Here is a 20,861-nt window from a genome sequence, read left to right on the forward strand (position 1 = left end):
TAGGATAAGAACGTGGAAAAATTTACTCGACAGAAACTTCTAGCCGGCCTCATGATTAAAGACTTTTTAGTTTACTTAATTATTTACTTAAGAGAAATGTAGGATCTCGTTTTCTGGCCGTCTCTATATAAAAAATGTGTAAATTTATTATTGAATTTGTAGACCACATTTATGTTTTACAAATTTAATAATAAATTTACAAATAAAAAAAATATACAAGAAGATAATACCAAACACAATTTATTAAATTGGAAGTTAAGGTTAGCTAGTAGATATGGTAGGAATACTTACCTAGATGGTCATAGAATCCTCCAAATGGTATAGATATGCCTTTTGGGAGTAAATAATTGTCCTCCAATTGAATGATTTGGCAGTAAAAATCAGTACTTAAAAAATCAAAATCTTATTGAATGACTAATTTTTACTGTCACGTGTTAAAGTATTGATGAAATGATTAAATTTGCTATTTTTTATCAGCTTAAACGTTTTAAGATAATTTTTAGGGTTAGATACACCTCTAGTCCTTGAGTTTTGAAAACTTTATTTTTTAGTACTTGAGTTTCAATTCGCATCACAGATGACACCTCAATTTTGAAAAAAAGACCGAATTAATACCTCGGTTAAGTTTTCTATCCAAAAATTAATGACCCGCCACTTGTTGTAGAATAAAAAAATAAAAAATCTTTTAAAATTAATTAAAAAATTAAAAACTTAAAAAATAAAAAATAAAAAATTGAAAAAAAAAAAAAAGGAAAAAGAAGAGGGGTCCACCATAGGGGTGGCCGGCCACCCCCATTTTGGCCAAGGGGGTGGCTCAACCACTCTCTTGGCCAATCTGAGGTGGCCAAACCACCTCATGGCAAAAAAATAAAAAAATAAAATAAAAAATAAAAAAAAAATCAAGAGTTTTGATTCTTGGGGGTGGTTCACCCCCAAGCCAGCTGGTCTAGGGGTGGTTGAACCACCCTCGTGGCCCATGAGGGGTGGTTCGGCCACTCCATGGCAGAAATAAAAAATAAAAAATAAAAAATAAAAAATTTAAGGGTTTTTGCTCTTGGGGTGGCCGAACCACACCCAAGGGTCACGAGGGAAGTTCAGTTACTCCCAGGCGGGGTGGTTTGGAGGTGGTCGAACCACCCCCGTGGTCCATGGGGGGTGGTTTGGCCACCCCATGACAAAAAAATAAAAAATAAAAATAAAAGATTTTGGGCCTTGGGGGTGGTCGAACCAGCCCTAAGGCCTAAAACCCTCTAAAAAAATTTAGAGGGTTTGCCAATGAGAGTGGCCGAACCACCCTCGTGGCCCTTGCATTGGCCAAAACGCTTCATTTGTTTTGTCGTGGGGTGGCCAAACCACCCATGGACCAGTCATGGAAAGCCACTCTTATTATTTTTTTTTTCCATTTTTTTTAAGTTTTTAATAATTTTTTTAGGTTTTTTTTTTTTTTAAAAAAAAAAAAATTTATAATGATTTTTTATTTTGTAATTTTGTGATTTGTTATATGTGACATGTGCGTTGACACGTGACGTAATGTTAGTTTTTAGACGGAAAACTTAATCGAAGTATCAATTCGATATTTTTTCAAAATTGAAGTATTGTCTGTGATGCAAATTGAAACTTAAGGATTAAAAAAATAAAGTTTTCAAAACTCAGGGACCAAAAATGTGTTTAACCCTAATTATTAATTTAACATGATTTCAGAGTCAAAAGTTATGAGTTCAAGCTTTGACTCCATATTTACCACCCATTTCAGTTAAATATTTTTTAAAATTTTTAAGATAAATAATAATTTAACGCCACATCATTTAGCTGTATGACAGTTATACAAAAGCCTTCTAAATAGAGTATCTAATCTTTTGTTTATATTGGCATTCACTTAGAAAGATGTGGTATTTGCTAAGTCGTTTTAAAAACGGTATTTTGTGTGAAGTGATATAAAGATAGGAGGAGTTTTGAATTTTTATTTTGGGTGAATTTATTTTTTGGTTTGAAATGAAACAAAAAAAAAAAAAAAAAAAAGGAAAAAGAAAAAAAGAATTAGCAAACTGGGCTATAATTCACTGGCCTTTATCAAATTGACAATTGAAGAAAATATACCCGTATGGCCAAGTTTTGAATTTTTATTTTGGGTGAATTTATTTTTTGGTTTGAAATGAAAAAAAAAAAAAAGGAAAAAGGAAAATGAAAAAAGAATTAGCAAACAGGGCTATAATTCACTAGCCTTTATCAAATTGACAATTGAAGAAAATATACTCGTATGGCCATATTAGAATTACACGGGGCAAGTGAGATGTAGGAGCACTGGTAGTAATTACCTTATATTGATTTTTTATTTTATATTTAGAAAAAATTTTATCAAAAACTTTAAAAAAACTTTTTACAGCAGATGTTCTATATTTAAATGAAAAAATGAATAGTAATTCCCTATATATATATGTTTACTATTTATTTCTTATATATTATTTTAATATAAAAAAGTATATTTAATTAATATAGGAAATAAAAAAAAAGTAACAAAGAGAAAAAGAATAAAATAAGAGTAACAAAATAATATTTAATTGATATAGAGAAAAGAAAAAGAATCTATTGTAAAGTATTTTTTTTATAAAAAAATAAAAATAATTTTGTTTCCTAAATATAAAAAAAATAATAAAGAATCTACTGCTGACACTCCCATCAAACTCTCTAAAATGCTTCTCTACCTTATATTCAGGGAAAACATCATAAAAAAACATTAAAAAAACGGGTCGATTAGTCTCCCTAAATTTACATATTATCATTGGGAATCTACAGTAACCATGTATCCTTCCTTCCCCTTCCTCCTTCCTTTCCCAACCAAATTTTCCCTCACTTTCTCATCAACCAAACACAAAATCACCGTTATCAGAGAGAGACGAGAGTTTCTCATCAACCGTTTGGGGTTCTGAGATTGGTTGGCTTGTGGAGGATTGACTGGAATGGAGATAATAGAAAGTGAAGAATTGGGTTGATTCAGATCCGCATTTTGCATCCACATAGAAAACCCAGATAGGAAATAAATTCATTTGAGCTATAAAACTGGTTTTCCTGTGAACTGGACTGATTTGGGTTTTCTCTTCTTCCGGGAAAGCTTGGGGTTTCAGGGAAGGGGTTTCAGAAATGGGTCTTGGGTGAGAGCCTTTTGAGAGAGATGAGAGAGAGACGGAGAAGACGCAGATGAGAAAGAGAGACGAGAGAGAAAGAAAGAATATGGAGAAGAGAGAGGTTGAGAGGAGAAGAAGACAATACACAGAGAGACAAATCAGAGAAAGAAGAGAAGGAGCTTCTTTTCTTCAAAGTATTAGACCTCCCTACTAAAATATTTCTTCAAAGTTGGTATTGCCAAGTAATTAACATGTGATTCGCTTGAACAAAGGTAATTAATTATAATGCCCTACTATTTAATTGGTTACTCAAGGAGTCAGACACTTGATCGAAGAAGAAATAAAAATATCTGAATTTATTTATTTGAAGATATGTAGTGTTGAAACTCTTGTTTAATCAAAGTTAAGCTCGATTATCAAATGACAAAGTATTGGCAATATGAGCTTGGTGGTATGGATTCCACTTAATTCGTGGATTATCATATTTATTTAGGTCCACTGAAGCTCCCCATTAAACTAATAATTAAGCTAAATAAATATGGAGGCAACCTTCTCACTTTCTTTAACCCCCTCACTCTTTTCATGTTAGTGAGATTTTGATCTCTGATTTCTTGTACAACGATACGTGATTTATCAATTAAATTAATTGACACTCACTTCACTTGTTTTTTTTTTTTTTTTTTCCCAAATAAATATATTAATAAAACATCAAATACTTTTTATTTATAAATATGTGTCTTCCTTGTTGTAAGAATATTTTGACAAATATCACACGTTAAAAGGAATAAATGCTTATGTTATAAAATTTTAATTATTTTCATTTAAAAAATCATAAAGATATAATTTTCTTAGGCCTCGTTTAGTTCGCAGAATAAATCATTAGAATAGAATGAATTTCATTGAAATAACTATTCTTTTATTTGGTAGGGAATCTAGGAACCTATTTCTAAGAATAGCTATTCGTGAAGGAATAGATAACATATTTTTAAAAAAAAAATCATATTTTTTTTTTTTAATTTTTTCAAACTAAACTTTAAATAAATAAATAGAGAAGTCAGATATGTGGTGGCCGCATATCTAACTTCTTCTCTTTCTTTTTTTTTTTTTAAAAAGGATTTGAGTTTTTTTTTTTTTAAAAAAAGAAATTATGTGAGTTTTTTTAGTAATTTTGTTTCAATTTCAATTATAGTATATGTGTTGTCACTAAATTAAAAAATTTGAATAATTATTTCATTCTACCATTTTTTTTATTTTCAATAATAACTATTCATTTTTTTAATAAAATACACATTTTGCGTACCAAATAAAAACTTAGAATTATAGAGAATCTAAAACAAAAAAACATTATCCTACTCGGCTGCCCACCAAAATCATCATCCCATTATAATTGGATATATATTCTATTTTGCTGATGAGTCAGCTCCCAACCCTAGCATCAGCCTCAGCCTCAGGGATAAGCATGGTTCGTTCCTACAAACCGATTTGTATGAAATTATATATTATCTACATATAAAAATGACATGTATCATTTAAACATGTGAGAAGCACATGTTTTTTTTCTTTTTTTTTTTTTATTAATGCTATTAAAAAAGTATGTAAAAATCATATGCTATTTAAAGAACATGTATTTCTCACATGTTAATGGACACATGTCCTAACTAAACCTCAATTAGATCAAAGTTGTCTGTCCCTTCATCTTCAACTACCTCAAAGCACTGTATTTTCAATTCCCTCCTTCTCAAAGATATGGTCACATATTTAAAGGTCACAAATTGTGAACTTGTGAAGGATTGGACATCATAATCATAATAACATATATTTAATAGAAAGATATCATTACACTATATAATTGTTAGTAAGAATATAAAATGTTTATGGGTAAATTACAGATACTCCTCAACTACAACTCATTTACAAATTTCTACCACGAGGTACCAACCGTGACACATACTCTCATTAGCTATCAATAGTTAGCAAAAAAATCATTTCATTAGCCGAGTGTGTTAAATCAGTCCAAAAATTGAACATGTGACATGCACGTTTCAATTTAAGATGAAATGATGAAAATACTTGTTGAGAATCTAATTATTATTTAAAAAAAAAAAAAAAAAAAAGAAAAAAAAAGAAGAAGAAGAAGAAGAAGAAGAAGAAAGAAAGAAAGAAAGAAAGAAAGAAAGAAGAAGAAGATGAAAAGAAAACTACACTTTACCCCAAATTACTAAAATTTGCAATGTCCTCCTCTCCCCAAGTTTTCAATTTTTGTATTAATGTACCCTCAATAGGTTTCAATGTCCCCCTTCCGCCTTTTAAAAAAAAATGGTCTTTTGCGCACAATTAAATAAAATAAAACAAACAAACAGAAAGTAAAAAAATAAAATAAAATCTAGGAAGAACTTTAAAAGGTGGGTAAAGCAAACAGAAAAAACCAAAGAATCATTAAAAATAAAAAATAAAAATTGGTGGTTAGCCACCCAATGTGTTTTGAGGATGGGTAGGAGATCCACCATTCAGGATAATCAAGCCACTCCTAAAGATGATTGGGTTTATGTGATTTGAAAGTAATCGAAGCAACTCCCAAGCTACCCACCCTAGTCTCCCCCCCTCCCCCTTCCAAGTATGCTTGGGTTCATTCGGCCACCATATGTGATTGGATGGTTAGAGGGTGGCCAATCCACCCTTTCTTTCTTTCTTTTTTTTTTTCTCTTTTTTTTTTCTCTTTTTTTTTTTTTTTTTGTTGGGGGGGGGGGGGGGGGGGGGGGGTAGTTTTTAGATTTTATTTTTAGTATTTTTTACTTAAAGTAATATTTCTGGTGTGGGCGCGTGGTATACACGCGCCGTCACCAACGACTTTCTGTGCTCATTTTAGCCGGCCAATGTTGTCTTGTTATTGTTCTAGGATTTTAAGTTTGTGTTATATTTTTACCTTTGCAGCTTGCCACAATAGATTTTAGATCTAAATTGGACTATAATAGTTTTTTTATATCAGAATTTGCACTCTCTTATATCCTCTGGCTAGTGAAACTCATGTGTAAAGAGATACTTGTATTGTTTGTCCATTTGCTTAGAAAGCTGCTTTCCAAGTCAAAATTCAGTCATAAACTTTGTTTTTAAGAGTCTTTGTACTTCTAATTACTGTTTCTAACCCTTTGTTTCTCATGTTATAATGAAGGTTTCTCCTTGTTTCAAAAATAAATAATAAAAAAAAAATCAAGTAAAAATGAGCACCTGCATGCCATGTGTGAATTTTCCTGTCATATTTAACAGGCTAGGCTAATAAAATGGCCTTTTGCGCACAATTGGTAGTTGAACGAGGTAGTAGTACTGTGTCATGGCAATCGGTAGAATATGTGACGCAGCACAACAAAACCTTAAAGAAAATAAAACGAACAGTAAGGAACGAAGTTTACTGGTGTATCACCAAGAACGAAACGGAGTCCGGCGCGCACTTAAAAAATAAAAAATAAAAATCATTGTTTTGAGCCGCTTGTTTGAAGTAATTTTGGACAAAAAATTGAATAGTATCGGTTGGAAAGCAACTTAACACATATGGTTTAAACTTCGGGTTTGAGTAGTTTGAAGAGTAACACAGTCAAACGACTCCAATGTAAATAAAATAATTAAAAAAAATACCAGAATTTTGCAATAAAAAAAATTAAAAAAAAAAAGAGTTAAAAATCCATGGAACACTAAAAACCTAGATCATTAATTATGTGGGAAAGTTAATTTCAAGCATAATGAATTTAAACATTCACATTTTAACCTACAACCCAAAGCAATCACATGATTTTCATGCTCTATCAACAATGGATGCCAAGAAAATGCAAATGCAAGCTATGAATTTTCCCTCAGACAATCCATCGCGGAAAACCCGTTTCTTCTTCTTCTTCTCTCTCTTGGACTGGATCTCTTGAGTTGTGCACAATAAACAAGAATGAGACACGAGAAATGAGGGAGAAGAGAAGGTGGGAGGAATTTCGGGGAAAAGATTGGTTTTATTTTTCAAACAAAAATTTAGAGTCGCTTTTTTAAGTAAAACGACTCTAACCGAAACAACACTAAATCCCTTTTTGTTTGTAGTTCAGACTTGGAGTAAAAATATAACTTTCTTCATTAATCATTTTTATTTACAATAGAACATATAATCTACCAACATTATTAGATACGAGAAATATTTAGTTTAATTCTATTTCATATCTTTTGTCCATATAAGTATAAGAGATGTCCAAATTTACCAATGAATATGTGTGACCCACGTATTCAATAGTAAATTTACACAAGAAATGTGTAATAGAATGACATCAAACATATCTCATTAGATAATGAGTAATGCTATGAGAATGGCTCATGTCATCCTTGAGTCCTCCTAAGATTAATGTGACTTTTAAAATTACCACTAAATCAAAAATAATTCAATAGTAATTTATAACACATTTGATGGTAATTTTAAAAAGCATATCAATTTTGTTCATATCCTTTTTATAACATTACTCTTAAATAACACAAACATAATCTAAATTTCACAGTAATCACGAGTAGAAGAATGGTGACCAACAACTAACCAACTAAGTAAGGATAATAAATGGAATAGGAAACAGACTAGAAATATGTGATCAATAAAAACACTAGATATTATTACAAAAAATTAAGGTTTTTGAGTCGTTTTTTGTTAGTCTCGTTTTAACAAAACGACACTAACCAATGCCGCTTTTAGCAAAAATGACTCCACTTTTGTTAACCTTATATATATATATATATATATAAGTTGTATTTAGGGCTATAATCGAGACGAGTTGAGCTTTAAAATTTCAATATTGGCTCGTTTATGAGTTGAGCTTAAATAGTCGATTTCGAATTCGAGCCGATCTATGAAATGTGTGTTCAAATTCAACTTGTTTAAAACTCAGGTGAGCTCAAGCTCGTTAAGAATGCCATTTAAGTCGAGCCGGATTACTGGACAAGCTTGGCTCAATTAAAACTCAAGATAGGTTATTAAATTTTTCAATGTGTAATTAAAATTAGTTATGATGGCTATGAACCTATCATGACTCTACAGTTATGCGTGCTTATGCGATAGTAGTACCATGATGGATGTCATCCTCGGAAGTTTTATTCTGAAGAGCCAAAAGCGGACAATAATGTATCTATCGTATGATGGGTCATTACATATATAATTTTCTCAAGAAAAAAAAAAGGGTTAACTTCACAGAAGGGTATCGAACTATCCGCGATTCCACAGAAGGGTACTAAACTATCATTTCTCTCGAACCCGGGGTTTTAAATATCAAAATGAGTCCCATAAGGGCATTCCGTCTGTTCTCGGTGTCAAAACGTGACGGAATTGGTACCACGTGACTTCCACGTGACTTTTTCAATGCGTTTGGTCTTCTTTGCCCCTGAGAGAAATGATAGTTTAGTACCCTTCTGTGGAATCTCGGATAGTTCGATACCCTTCTGTGAAGTTAACCTTTTTTTTTTTTAATTATCTTTTGCACTAATGAACTGTCACGCATTTTCAACATGGTACCACGAACTGACATTCTTGATACTCAGCCGTAATGAACTACCATTTACTTATCAAAATCAACATTTTATTAGTCAACCTCGTTATAAAAAACTTGAAATAACGCAAATTCGCTAAGTTTATAAAACAAAATTTACATAAAATAGCCTTAAAATTAAACAGTTTAGTTTAAAAAAAAACTTTTTCAACAGGAAAAAAAAAAAGGAGTATCAAAACCAAAAATTAAAAAACTATATTAAAAATTAAAACTTGAGAATTAAAGAAAAACTAAATAAAAAAAACAAAACTTATGCTTATTATTATTATTATTATTTTTTTTTAAAAAAAATACCACACTTGGGTGTGGCCAAACCACCTCCTAGTGGGTGGATTGGCCACCCCCAAGCCCATATGAGGTACTTGGGGGGCTTGTTTGACCACTTTGAACCACTCGGAGGTGGTCCAGTTACCACCTTGGCGCCACCCAACACCTAGGGGTGGTTCACCAACCCCAAGTCTATTATTATTATTTTTTATTTTTTATTTTTTTTTAAAAAAAAAGATTGAATTCAACGTTTGTATTGTTTTTTTTTTTTTTTTTTTTTTTTTTTTTTTTTTTTTTTCTAATTTTGGTTTTTCTAAGTGTTTAATGTTTATGTTTTTTTATTTGAGGTTATTTACATCATTTAACAAGATTTAACGTTGAAAAAATAAATATTCCGTCTGATTTAACGAGATATCAAATCCCTTAACACCGGTGTAGATTGAAGTGTGTAGGCTTGCACGGGTGCTATACATTTTATTCTCAAAAATGAAAATATCTCTGGACCCATGGAGACTTGGAGTTGGAGTTTTAAACTTTGTTTTTTGTTTTTTGTTTTTTTTTTTTTGTTTGAGTTTTAGCCGTGATTTATGACTCAGTGATGGATCAACCGACTTCTAGTTTCTAAACAACAATTAAGGAATAATCAAGTAAACATCCCTTGTTTGCGCGCTTGTCATATATAGTAGCCGCGACATCATCCAAATTCCTAATTAATATAAATGGCCGCTAAGATGATTTATTTAATTGTAAACGTAAGACTCGTTCTTTGATTAATCATAAGCCCTAAGACTTAAGACTTTACACTTTGGTTTGCGAAAAGTATCCTCATTTGTCATAAATGTATTTACTTAATTATTAATTATAAGCTCATCATTTTATAATATTATAATATTTTAAAAAGCAAAAGGACTACCAACCCACCCACAAAACTCTTTCTACCAGATGAATCCATTATAATTAAGCTCATTTTGTACTGTTAAGTTACAGATATATCAATTATCACATATATTATGAAGTATAATAAATAAACCTTTTGTGATGCACATATGGACGATATGGTGTTATAATTTCTATTTTAAAAATTTTTTTACCATACTTTTATATATATTATAATTAAAAAAAATGGTTAACTTCACAGAAGGGTATTGAACTATCCGAGATTCCACAGAAGGGTACTAAACTATCATTTCTCTCAGGGGCAAAGAAGACCAAACACATTAAAAAAGTCACGTGGAAGTCACGTGGTACCAATTCCGTCACGTTTTGACACCGAGAACAGACGGAATGCCCTTATGGGACTCATTTTGATATTTAAAACCCCGGGTTCGAGAGAAATGATAGTTCGATACCCTCCTGTGGAATCGCGGATAGTTCGATACCCTTCTGTGAAGTTAACCCAAAAAAAAAAGAATAAAAAAGTGAGTTTAATAAATTCTAAGAAAATGTGATTCACACCAAAGAATGATATAGGAAAAGTCAAATAAAAACACCTAATCTTTTTCAAGATTTACAAAAAAAAGAAACTTGCAAGCTCACTAAAGTATGTGATACCCCCAAAGTTATGTCACATATTTGATTAGAAGATTGTAAAGGTATTATATTAGTGTAAGTTTAACATTGGTTAATTTCTTAATTACTAGATAAGATTATGTTTTATAAATGACTTCAAAGAATTCTAATTATAATATAGACTACTCCTTTTATAATAATAGTACAAATGTAGTAAGTAGTATTTTGCTTGGGTGTGGATGAGTGAGTGCTGCAGTATGGAGTTGGCACATCAACCCCACGTATAAAATGGAATTTAAAGGGGGCCTTTAAACTGGTCTTTAATTACATATAGATTTAGCCCCCATCCTTTTAACGCACGTGACATGACGAACAAAATGTGTTTCTAGAAACATGTCAATGGCTTAGTTATGTCACTGCATGTCTGCATGGATCACATGCACTTAATGGGCCTTACGTCTACTATTATTGTGATGACGAAGACTAGTCATCCACTTTTTTTTTTTTTTTCTTTCTTTTTGATTAAGACTAGTCATCCTGAATTATTATTATTATTGAAAATATTTGGTGGTTAACTAAAGAGCTTGTAAGTTTGGGCTTAGAAAATTTATAAACTTCTTTATTTGAAGAACTATGCTGTGAGAGGCCCACTCCATATAATTTTTTTTGAGGGCTCCAACCATCATATAAGCAACTACAGTCCGGCCAGTTATTAAAAAATACAGAATAATTTTCTTTTATCTTCTATTCTCTTTTTCTAATATCTTATGGACTTTAAATTTTGAGTTTTTAGCTATCTCTTACTAAAATACTAAATCTAAAGGTATTCGAATTTAATCTTCGTGTTAAGACAGAAGACCTTGCTGCCCAAGGATCCACAGACGATTCCGCAAATCAAACTCTTGAAGGCCACGCATCTGCAAACCATACATACCTTACACGTCCAGAAATCAGCATCCCTGTGATTACTCAGAATATACACGATTACATCGATCCCGAGTATCACGATCCTACAATCACGTACTTGTGATTCACTGCGACAGTATTCCCCAAACGGTCATATACTGCCTTATATGACTAACGACTATATGTTGCCTAATTCTGTTCTTCTTTTCTATTTTCTCCTGTTGTATTTCTTTCCTTGTATTACACATGTTAGACGTATAGGAACGATTACCTTGTAACTTCCCTATTAAAGCAGATTCTGTAAAGCTCTCAAAACTCAATATATAGTGGACTCCTTGCAGCTTGGAATTTAAGCTTCCAAGTCTGTTTTTTCGTATTCTCTGTTTTTGCATGGTATCAGAGCCTCAAACGGTTCACACCAAACTACCTTCGTCGTTTCCCTTTTTTTTTTTTCAAATGGCAGAATCATCCAACACTGCTAATACTTCCGCATCACCACTCAATAACCCCAACTCTCCACCTCCAATGACAGAGAACATCACATCTCTCCCCATAACAAACATTCAATCTCACATTGCTCCCAAACTTCAACTGGATGAGCACAACTATATGGCTTGGGCCTTTCAGTTTCGACCTATCCTTCGCACCAATGATTTTGATGGGCATTGTTGATGGCTCCAAGCCATGCCCTCCAAAATTCATCACAGGTCCAACCAAGGACTCCCCTGCAAAACTGAATCCTGCTTTCACTCTATGGGAAAAGAAGGATCAATACCTTCTCAGTTGGTTCATTGCAACACTCTCTGAAAAAGTCCTCTCCACCGTCTATGGACTGGAAACCTCCCGACAAGTATGGTGTGCCTTAGCAAATCGTTTTGCTGCTCCGTCTAAAACTCGGATCCAGGAGCTAAAGCGCCAACTTCAAGGATTACGTCAAGGTAATAAATCTTGCTCTGACTATGTTCATGCTGCCAAGACCTTGGCGGATCACCTGGCTATGGTTGGAAAGCCAGTGTCCGATGAGGACCTTATATCCTACATAATTGGTGGATTGAATCCACGGTACAATGCATTTATCACATCCTTTGCCTTGATGACAAAGGATGAATCCATAACCTTGGAAGACTTCCAGACGCTGCTGATAAGTCATGAACAGCTACTCAACAATCAAAGTGCTGATACTGAAAATACTTCCTTTGCGCTGCATGCACAGAAGACAAGTAATAGTCCTCACAGGCCACGATTCAACCCCACTCATAAGCAAAGTCAGCCCCGGTACTCCAACTCAAAACAGAACCAGACCCGGTTCTCAACTCAGTTCTCCTCTCAGAAAAAATTCATTCCAGGGAACTCATCTTCCCAAGGTAAGTCCAATTCTGGTTCTTTCACCCCAAATGACTCTAACCGACCTCCTTGTCAAATATGTGGGAAAAGAAATCATCAGGCATTAGATTGTTTCCATCGAATGGACTATGCCTACCAAGGGCGGCACCCTCCAAGTGAGCTAGATGCCATGGTCTCTCACTCCAATGCCATCACTGAGGAAGAAGACTGGCTGGCCGACAGTGGAGCCAACAACCATATCACGACAAACTTGGAAAATCTCTCCATCAACCAACCATACAATGGAACCGAGGTTGTCACAGTTGGTAATGGTGGTGGGCTCTCTATTACACACACTGGTTCTACTTCTTTTAATACCCCAAATGCTCTTTTACATCTTAAAAATGTTCTTTGTTGTCCTCAAGCCTCTGCAAATCTGTTATCCATTCAAAAATTCTGCAAGGATAATTGTTGTTTCTTTAAACTAACCGATTCTTATTTTCTTGTGAAGGACAACCTAACCGGGGAGATTCTCCTACAAGGGCCTAGTGTGGGTGGCCTTTATCCTGTCAACCTGAAAATTTTTTCAAAAAATAAGCTTCATAGGCTTACTGCCTTCTTGGGAGCAAAGACTTCATCCTCTACTTGGCATAAAAGACTTGGACATCCACACAACCGAATTTTTCAGCAAATAATGAGTTCAAATCAGCTTCCTATAGCATCCTCTAAGACTGACTCAGTTTGTATAGATTGTCAACTTGCTAAGAGTCGACAACTACCCTTTCCCAAATCACAAACTGTTACTCATGCCCCTTTAGAGCTTGTTCATAGTGATATTTGGACCTCCCCTATTTTTTCAATAAGTGGATGCAAATACTATGCTATTTTCATTGATGATTTTTCACGATACTCTTGGTTATTTCCCCTTAAAAATAAATCGGACATGCTTGAGTGTTTTATCAAATTTAAATGTTTAATTGAAAACCTTTTATCTTGCAAAATTAAGCAACTCCAAACTGATGGAGGTGGAGAATACACCTCACATCCTTTTAAACAATTTTTGACAACACATGGCATTCATCATAGAATCACATGCCCTCACACATCCCAACAAAATGGGATTGCTGAAAGGAAGCATAGACATGTCATTGAGACAGGTCTAGCTCTCCTTGCTCAATCCCATTTACCACCCAAATATTGGGTCGAAGCTTGTCTCACGGCGGTGTATCTCATCAACCGCATGCCCTCACAAACCCTGCATAATGTTGCACCATACACTAAACTTTTTAAGGCCGAACCATCATATTCTGACTTAAGGGTCTTCGGCTGTGCCTGCTACCCCCTTCTTCGCCCATATAACAAACACAAGCTTGAATTTCGAAGTAAACAATGCATTTTTCTAGGGTACAGTTCAAACCATAAAGGTTATCGATGCATGGACCCTACTACTTCCCGTGTCTATCTCTCACGAAATGTTGTCTTTGATGAGAACCTCTTCCCTGCTCAAAAAAGGGCCACTACTGCACAGCCTTCTGCTCAGGAAATCTCCCCTGCCAACAGTTTTGGTCTGCTACCCTCACATTTTTATTCTCTTAACTCTCTGCCCACTACGCACACACAAAACACTTCTGTCACTTATACTAATGCTGCAGGAATTGTGTCCCCTACTACTGCGCCTGACACACTCCATTTAGACAATGTGGACGCTAATGAGGACAACACCACCTCTTCTCAACCAAGGCCAGCCTCTCCTTCTACCAATACAGCCATTCCTGCAACAGACCTCCCTATGCCTGATCTACCAGTCAACACGAACACTGCAGACCTACCAGCATCACATTTGCCGAATCCCCCACAGGACTCCCTATCCCCTGATAATGAACCTGTTGTCATTGTCCCTAACCACCAACAGGTCTCTTATCCTCAAATAAGTTCATCTACAGTCCCCTTAACCCACCGTGTCACTCGATCTCAAACAGGCAACCTTAAGCCCAAATCCTTCCCTGATTTTAAACTCTACAATGCTACTAAACACCCCTTAAAACTTTTCCTTGCTACCACTCTACCTCCCGAACCAACCACTTACAATCAAGCTGCTTCTAACCCTCACTAGCGTGCAGCTATGGAATCAGAATTCCAGGCCTTGTTGGACAACCACACTTGGACCCTTTGCCCGAGACCTTCTCACCGCAACATCATCAAGAACAAATGGGTCTTCAAACTCAAACAAAAAGCCGATGGAACTATTGATCGATACAAGGCCCGGCTCGTTGCAAAGGGCTTTCAACAGCGTGACGGCATCGACTATCATGAAAATTTCAGCCCGGTAATCAAACCTGCCACAGTTCGGCTACTCCTAGCACTTGCCCTCAATTTCAACTGGCCTCTCAAACAGCTTGATGTCTCCAATGCTTTCCTCCATGGAGTACTCACTGAGGAGGTGTTTATGGAACAACCACAAGGTTTTGTTCATCCTCGCTACCCCAACCATGTGTGCAAGCTCGGTAAGTCCCTCTATGGCCTCAAGCAAGCACCAAGGGCCTGGTTCCATCGCCTATCCGAAGCTCTTCTCGACCGAGGTTTTGTTAGCTCTAAGGTGGACACGTCCTTATTTTTTCTTCATACCTCTTCCCTTCATATTTTCCTACTTGTGTATGTTGACGACATTATTGTCACAGACAATAATCTGCCTGTTATTAACAATTTGATCTCAAGTTTGCAGGCCGAATTCAATCTCAAGGATCTTGGTAATCTATCTTATTTTTTAGGCATTCATGTACACCGCGATCCTCAACATTTGCATCTCAGTCAATCCAAGTATATTGTGGACCTCCTTCGTCGTGTCCACATGGATGGAGCTAAGCCTTACTCAGCCCCATGCACTTCCGGAAAGAGACTCATGTTGGACCACAAAGGGTGTAAACCCAAGTGTAGGTTTTCGCAAGTAATAAATCACGGTAAGTCCGAGGTCAATCCACAAGGAATGATTAGACACGAGAGAATAATTTTTATTATTATGCAGGAAAGAAAAAAAAAATAAAAAAATAGGAATTTTGCTTTTGGTTTCCACTCGAAAGTGGAGCAGATAAATATAATTTAAATTAAAAAGTAAACTACGAAACTAAAATAAATAAATTTGATTTGGAAGATAATATTGGAAAAGACTAGGGTTTCAAGGATCCACCTAGTATTTTATTATGTATTCATGAGACATAAAAAAAAAATATAAAATAGATCAAACATGGTTGATTGAGAATTTGATTTCAAAAACATGAAACAATAAATTAAGCATTCCATATATTTTCGAATCATATCAAATCAAACAAAGTAAGCATTTGATATAAACAAAAATCATAAGGAATCAAAATAAACTTGTCCCATTAAATTACTCTCAAATAAAAATCATCCCCAAAATTTAATCATTCATCTATGAAAAACAAATAATATAGTCTCAAGAACACATAATAAAAATACTAGGCTTCACCTCTAGCCCTAGCTAGAGGTTTAGCCATTCATGTTTATGAAAATAAATTCCATAATCAAAGTACTAAACATAAATTAAAAACAAAGAAAATAAAAATTCAAACTCTGCGCCGCTATGCTCTTCTGTGCTCCTTTGCTCTTCTCTTCTTTTTTTTTCTTTGCTAGAGCAAAACATGGTATTTATAGAGCTTGCTAGGTTTTTTTTTCGGTGCTTCTAATCTGGAAAGAATTTGAATTTCTTGCGTTAATTGCACCGCAACCTAAGTGTGGAAAGGAAATAATATCTTTGATACTGCATTCTCTTTTGGAAAGAAATCTATCTTCTATTCGGTTCTCCAAGTATGGAAGGAGATGCGCGCCATTTAAAAAATAAAAATATGCATGTGTCTCTTGTTATGGAATGAATAGGTGCTGCCAGGTATGACATTCATTCTTTCTTTCCATCTTTTATTTCTTTGATTTCCTTTCTTCTTTTCCTTCTTTTATTTATCGTCTTTTCTTTTGGTCTTCTACAAAATAACAATTCATTGCATTAATACCAATTTAAGCTCAACTTTAATAATTAAACAATATTCCACAATTAAATATAAAATGCAAGAATTAGAATAAAACATAATATGATAATGCTTATTTTAATAGAAAAAATATGTACTTTTAAGCAATTATCAACTCACAGCCTCTGATGGCGATCCCCTTCCAGACCCCACATTATATCGGCATGTCATTGGTGCTCTTCAATTTTGCACACTCACCCGGCCTGACATTTCTTTCACTGTCAACCAGCTTTGCCAGTTTCTCCATTGCCCCACGACTGCTCACCTCAGTGCAGCCAAACGGGTGCTCCGCTACTTGAAAGGCACCCCCGATTTTGGACTACTCTTCACCAAAGGATCCCTCAGTCTACACGCCTACTGCGACTCGGACTGGGCGGGGGACCCCTCTGATCGCAGGTCCACCGATGGCTATGGCGTTTTTCTTGGCTCCAGCTTGATTTCCTGGCATGCCAAGAAGCAGCCCGTGGTCTCACGTTCCAGCACAGAAGCAGAATACCGTTCCTTAGCCGTGACCACTGCCGAACTCTACTGGCTCCGGATGCTATTCCGAGAACTCCAAGTTCCTCTTCTAGCTCCTCCACGCACCTGGTGTGACAACATGGGTGCCATTGCCTAGGCCTCAAACCCCATCTATCATGCCCGAACCAAACATGTTGAAGTGGACTACCATTTCATTCGGGAGAAGGTGTTGCATAAAGATCTTACCATTAGCTACATTTCCACTCATGACCAACGTGCAGACATATTTACAAAGGGGCTCACCTCTGCCCGGTTTCTCTTCCTGCGTGACAAGCTGATGATTGTTGCACCCCCATCAGCTTGCGGGGGGCTGTTAAGACAGAAGACCTTGCTGCCCAAGGATCCACAGACGATTCCGCAAATCAAACTCTTGAAGGCCACGCATCCGCAAACCATACATACCTTACACGTCCAGAAAGCAGCATCCCTGTGATTACTCAGAATATACACGATTACATCGATCCCAAGTATCACGATCCTACAATCACGTACTTGTGATTCACTGCGACAGTATTCCCCAAACGGTCATATACTGCCTTATATGACTAACGGCTATATGTTGCCTAATTCTGTTCTTCTTTTCTATTTTCTCCTGTTGTATTTCTTTCCTTGTATTACACATGTTAGACGTATAGGAACGATTACCTTGTAACTTCCCTATTAAAGCAGATTCTGTAAAGCTCTCAAAACTCAATATATAGTGGACTCCTTGCAGCTTGGAATTTAAGCTTCCAAGTCTGTTTTTTTGTATTCTCTATTTTTGCACTTCGTACGATTGTGCAAAATGCAATTAAACAACAAAAGATTTATGAGCTCAATTGTATCGGAAGAAATATTTGCTGTAACTCTTTGTATACTATTTTTATTGGAAACAAATAATTTCTTAAAGAAAGTGAAGTTATATTCCATCTTTCTTGATTTCTTTTATTTTTATCAAACACAACAGTCTATCTTAGCCCCCTTTGACAGCCAAGTTAGATGTCATCTCACTTTCATTGCTTTGCTTTATTTCTTTAGGTATTGATAAAAAAACAACAATTACACATCTTGTTTGGTAAATAGTTGTAATTGTGGAATATTTGTTTAAATAGTAGTAAAAAGTGATTTATATGATATAAATTAAAGTACAAAAAAGTTTAGAATTGTTTTATAGAAAGGTGAAAAAGTTTTGTTTTGTAGTGAATTTTTTTATTTGAATAATAATAAAAAATTATTGATGTATACAATAATCACTCAGATGGAGCCTACCATAACATGGGCCCATCCATGTGAGTGATGGTTGTGTAGAAATTATGTAATTGTTGTTGTTTTTTTTTTTTTTTTTATCATTTTCCTATTTCTTTTTACTTGTAAAGTCCTTTTCTATGTACCTATTTCATCTCTGCATTATTTGTATTCCTTTGTACAAAACCTTAAATCCTCCGTGTTATAAATACATGGTGTCTTTACTGTTCTGATTAAGCAACCAAAACAGATTCATAATTCATACTAAAAGTGTTTTCCAAAATCTTTGAACTGTGTTCTGTTTCGTTTTTCTTTTTGTTCACTGAGATCTCAGAGCATCTCCAGTAGGTTAACAAAATGTTCATTATTAGCTATTTTGTTTTGTCTTTGTTTTTTTTTTTTTTTTTTTTCCCCGAATAAATTTAGCCCGGACGGACGACATCGGAGAAGTGAGAACTCCCTTTTTCTGACTTGACCGTTTCAGCCTATTGGGTGTCCCTATTCAGACCTGTACATTTCAACTAATCAATTCAATGTTTTGGCTATTCTTATCATCTAATCAGTTCAATGGTAATTATCTTCGAAGATATGAGCTTTTGAAAAATGTTATTTAGCTGACCAGCCGCCCGCGGGAGAGCTAAAGAGACTTTTGTCTTAGAAGACTTTCTTTTAGAGTACAGTGAGAACTTCCACTCTATATATTTTAGCTTTTTTCATTACAACCTGCAATTTCAAGCTCCAACCATGGCTTCTTACAACTTCAAAATCGATCATTTCCTTTTTCCGAAGTCCCTAAGCCTCTTTTATCTCTTAACGATCACCCATTTCTTCTCAGTACAAAGCCCGGCCAGTTGCCAGTGCTATATCCTTCAACTTCACCAATTTCACTTCTGGAGACTCCCGCATAAAATATGACAGAGCTTTTGCTCAAGGCCAAGTCATCCAACTCACCAACAACAAGGTCATTACGGGGTCTTTTGGTCGAGCCACGTATGTCAGTCCCATGCACCTGTGGGACAAGGCATCTGGAAACCTCACAGATTTCACTACCCATTTTTCTTTTGCCATTGACTCGCAAAATAGTACTAATTATGGAGATGGGCTTGCGTTCTTCCTAGCGCCTCCCGCCACTGGTTCAACAGTTCCTAATAATGTCACAATTGGTAGCTCTCTGGGTCTCACTAACGATAACCAGGTGCTAGACTCAACCGACAATCCTTTTGTCGCTGTGGAGTTTGACATCTATCCAAACAAACGATGGGATCCGCAAGGATGGCCCGGCGTACATCTAGGTATTGATATAAACTCCATGAAATCTGTTGCTAATGTGTCATGGGAGAGGTGGTGGAGTAATACTTCTATTACTCAAGGGCTAATCAATGAAGCTCGGATTACTTATAATTCTACTTCTCATAATTTGAGTCTTCTTCTCACTGGTTTTATAAACAATTCTAAGGAAGAGCAGTCTCTTTCTTATCAAGTTGATTTAAGAGATTACCTGCCTGAATGGGTAACTTTTGGATTCTCAGCCGCAACAGGAGCTTCTCCTGCAATGCATACCATCTACACATGGAATTTTACTTCAACTTTGGAAGATAATGTAACCGAACCAACAGTAGCAGGCAGTCCGAGTCCGACTCCGGCCCCCAACGGAAGCAAAAACAAGCTTGGATTAGCCGTGGGGTTGGGTGTTGGTGGATCGTTTTTGTTTGGTGGGTTGGCTTTAATTCTATTTTGCATGTGGAAGAGGACTAGGAGTCACACCGAAGAGGATCTTGCCCTTGATAGTTGCATGGATGACGAATTCCAAATGGGAACAGGACCAAAGAGATTCTCATTTCAAGAATTGGCTCATGCCACTAGGGGTGTGCACGGGGCGGGTCGGGGCGGGTTTCCGCCCTTTTTGGCCCCGCCCCGCGCACATGCGGGTTGGGTAAAGAAGCCCCGCAAACATCAACGAGTGATGATATCCGTGCGGGGCGGATCTGCTCGGGGCGGGGTGCTCGCGGGGCGGGGGGCGCGGGTTTGCGGGGCGGGGCGGGTTGGATTAAGTAGGGGCAATTTCGTAAATTTTTTATTAAATTTTAAAACTGTAAAACTGAATAAATATTGGTTTTGCTGTTATAAAACAAAAAAAAAAAACATTATCCTTTTTTATATAAAAACCTGATTAACCATGTAAAGTGTAAAATAAATTAAAAGTTTAAAAGCCCATTTCAATAATTAAACATTTTTTTTTAACAAATCAACAATTCAAAATCAGCACTCACTAGTCACTATTCAGCAAGTATACAGGATTTTGTTTTTTTTTTTTTTTTTTAAGTAAATATAAAAATCAACATTCAAAGTTAATAATATAATCAACAAATCAATAATTCTAACAAAATCTTAAGCAT

Source organism: Alnus glutinosa, chromosome 11, assembly GCF_958979055.1.
Source record: "Alnus glutinosa chromosome 11, dhAlnGlut1.1, whole genome shotgun sequence".
Taxonomy (NCBI): domain Eukaryota; kingdom Viridiplantae; phylum Streptophyta; class Magnoliopsida; order Fagales; family Betulaceae; genus Alnus; species Alnus glutinosa.